This window comes from Vicugna pacos, chromosome 33 (genome assembly GCF_048564905.1).
Source record: "Vicugna pacos chromosome 33, VicPac4, whole genome shotgun sequence".
Taxonomy (NCBI): Eukaryota; Metazoa; Chordata; class Mammalia; order Artiodactyla; family Camelidae; genus Vicugna; species Vicugna pacos.
The window spans coordinates 10938860-10941405 of record NC_133019.1 but is presented as its reverse complement, the minus strand read 5'-3'; positions in this window follow the sequence as shown (position 1 = coordinate 10941405).

Below are 2546 nucleotides of genomic sequence, written 5' to 3'. Positions count from 1 at the left end.
GAGCCTGGAAGACTGCAGCTCAGGCCCAGCCACCCCACTGCTACCTCCAAGAGGCAGGTCATACCAAGTATCACGAAATCAGAAAGCTCATCCCTTGGCTTCAGAATGTACATTCAGTGGCTCTGTCTCATTAATTCTGTGTGGTTTGGGCAACACCATACTTCGCATTCCTGAGAAGTCAGAAGGCTGACTTCTCATCCTAAGAGGCCAGGAGAACTAAGCATTTGCCGAACATCACCCATTAAGAGGATCGTAGTGGAGTATTGATGGTGTGGTCCTAGGAATGGAAGTGAGTTGGGGGAATATGGACATTCGTTGACCTCCTACTGTGGGCCAGACACTTGCAGCTCTGAGTAGCTATTGTTATGCTTGGATTACAGAGGAGGAAACTAAGGCTCAGAGAAACTAAGTGATATTCTTGGACTATGAATTCTAGTCTCCTTCTGCTGCCTCCTGCCCGGGTGTTTGTGCCCATAGAGCAGTGAAGGACGGGCCCCTTAGAGATGCACAGCCCAGACCTGCTAGTGCCCAGGTAGGTGACAGATTGTGCTGGGTCTGCTCTTGGGTGTGTGTGAATGTGTAGAGTCAGGGAGTTCCCTGGTTATGTCACTGTTCAGCTCAATTGCTAACAGACACAGGTTGGGAAATTTTCTGCAGAAAGTCCTGGAAAAAATGCTATTTGACCAAAAGGCAGAGCACTCAGATGGAAAGAAATCTGGGTGGGGAGTCAAGATCCCTGGGTTCCATCTGATGAGCTGGTGGACTTGAGCAATTTCTCCAGCGCAGGTGTCCTCACTGGAAAGATAATGTGGACAAGGTGACCTCTATGGTCCTAACTCTGAAGCTTTATGGAAAGAAAGTGATATGTACTTTCTGAGCACTTGTCACTTTAAAACATATAAACTTCATAAAGTGGAACCGGGGAGCCAGATGTGTCTAAGTCCCCTAATGTAGGACTTGTGTTTAGAGAAATAGTGACTTAGAATGAGAACACTTGAGCTGAGACCTTTGAGATCCACTAGTCCAGTCTCCGTAATTCACAGATGAGACACTAAAGCCCTGAGAGAGGGAGGTTCTTGTTCAAGGTCACACAAGAGCAGGTGCAGGGGAACGCCTCCCCCAGGGAGAGGCCAGGGGAACGCCTCCCCTAGGGAGAGGCCAGGGGAACGCCAGCAGAGAATGGAAGCAATCCCAGTTGCTAGGAGACAAAGCTGATGGGTAAAGAAACATGGGGACAGGCTGTGTATGGGGCTCCGTGTAGCACCAGGACGCGTTGCTGTGGGAGAAGCAAGCACCACAGGCTAAGCACAGAAAGGAGCGCTGGGAGCCAGGGTGGAGGGGACTGAGCCCCTGCCCTCGATGCCACCTGCAGCTTGTTCCCGGTGGGAGACAACAGACACACTTCTACCTCTAGTGAGAAACTAGTCACAGGAGAGGGAGTGCACCTTGCAGGGGTTTGGGGCTCAGCTACCCACTTTGCTGTTGTTTCCATTTTGAGGGTGATCCTCTTCACCTGTGGTTTGGGGTATGTTATCAGCATTTAACATGGTATCCTGCGTTGGGCTCCTCCTAGGGCAGGCTGGGGAGAAATCCCAGGCTTGAGTCACTGTTGTTTTCAAGCCTTCTTGGAAATGTCCAGAAAAATTGCCCCCACCATTGTCTCAGCCCAGGAGGTAACAGCAGTGCTTTGATTTCTCAGTGTCTGGAGCAGGGATGGCTGCGGGAAAAATCCCGGTAAACACTCTAAGCTCAGCTGGTGGAGACTTCAGTTTCCCAAGTTCTAGAATCTGGTAGAAATGGTAAATCTGAACAGCACTGAGAAAAGATAAAACCAAAGGCGCTGAGTCCCTTGGGGGCCCCAGTGAGGCCCTCCCTTCAAGGGGTTAAATCTGGTGCCGTCTTGAAAACACTTTGGAGAACAGCGCATTTAATGAAAAGGCAGCTGTTTCCAGGTCTTTGTGGGGCAAGCTGAGAGCTTCCATTCCCCGAGGACCAAGCCTTGATCACTCCATGCCCAGGCACGGCCGCTCTGCTCTAAGAGCAGATTTGCTGTATTAAGCCTCTGCTGGAGAGGCCTGTCTTAGCCTGTTGTAGGTCAGCACAGGTACCCGTGTCAACAGGGAACCACAGGGGTGCCCACGCCAGCAGTTAAAGAGCAGGTAGACCATTTAAAGAAACATCTGTTAGAGATGCTGATTTTCTTAGGTGTGAAGCCAGGGTTGTGATTAAGTGGGAGACACATGCTGATGGTGATTGGAAACCTCACCCCTAAATATTTTGCCCCAAAGAATAAAGTATACATAGACAGAGGTGGAAAACGTTAATAACCGGTGAATCCAGGTGAGAAATGTCATGTTCGAAATGAGTACTAGTTCAGCTTTTTTTTTACAGAACTGAGAAGTTTAAACCAAAAAGCGGGTAGTTAACTTTTTCTAGAACTTGGAATTTACAATCTGGCCAAAGCAGTAAAATACCTGGCCACTGACAGGCTAGGAGTGCTTCCTGGGTTCAAACCTCTCCCAAATCAAGATTCCACTGCTCACCAA